The sequence below is a fragment of the Ambystoma mexicanum genome, chromosome 3q (assembly GCF_040938575.1).
Source record: "Ambystoma mexicanum isolate Mex_15411 chromosome 3q, UKY_AmexF1_1, whole genome shotgun sequence".
In the NCBI taxonomy this organism is placed as follows: domain Eukaryota; kingdom Metazoa; phylum Chordata; class Amphibia; order Caudata; family Ambystomatidae; genus Ambystoma; species Ambystoma mexicanum.
In genome coordinates, this window is record NC_090926.1 from 300951550 (window position 1) to 300952333 (window position 784).

The window sequence follows — 784 nt, forward strand, 5'->3', positions numbered from 1 at the left end:
CTCCAGGACCATCCCACTTAGGCAGCCGGGGGACACCACGGACAGCCATATGTGGCACGGCCAGGTGCCCTGGGGCAGGGGAAGGAGCACCAGGATTTTTTAGGACCGCTGCCACCACCACCACCACTGGGTTACACTGGGCACCTGGCCCTCCCGAAACGCATGAGTTGGGGAAACGGGGAGGCCAGGTCGTGCCAGCAACAAGCCTGAACGCCAGGTCCAGGGATCATCTGACGGTGCTGATCAGGGTCTGACTTTAGGGGGATGAAGGGAACGGGGTCCCTGCGACAGACCCATTCGCGTCCCAGGAGGGTCCCTGGGGCGATTGATGTTCAAGCGACACTCAGGCAGGTATAGCCCGGGAGGAACCCGAGGCCGCAAGGTGCGTTCAAAGTGTCGATGATCCATGTGTCCTGCAATTCACACTAATTCTTGCGGCTAGCTGCGTTCTTCATCGATGCGCGAGCCGAATGATCCACCTCCATGAGTCAAATGCAACTTTTTTTTCCAGACATCGGCCCAAATCTGCCAGTCAAGGAGAGGCTGGAGGGAGGCAGCACCACCTGTTCCGCCCGCATGCACAATGAAACAGCTCTTCGCCCCATCTAGCTTCCCCACTTGGGAGTCGGCCGAGACCATTGTGGTTTTAAAACAAAACCATTCCTGGCGCTCAGGCCGGGAAGCCTACCCGCCATCTGCAGCAGCATGACGGGGGCTTCGCACAGTGATGGAGGCAAGCTGACGCTCACCTGCCCGATCCACTCATCCTTCCCTAACCATGACC

At 59.1% G+C, this 784-nt stretch overlaps 1 non-coding gene across 1 annotated transcript; it reads right to left on the reverse strand.

The window, feature by feature from the left end:
• Positions 1-337: 337 nt before the first annotated feature.
• LOC138448346 (5.8S ribosomal RNA) lies at positions 338-490 on the reverse strand. Its single transcript, XR_011260162.1, has one exon. It is a non-coding gene; the product is annotated as a 5.8S ribosomal RNA (ribosomal RNA).
• Between the last annotated feature and the right edge of the window lie 294 nt (positions 491-784).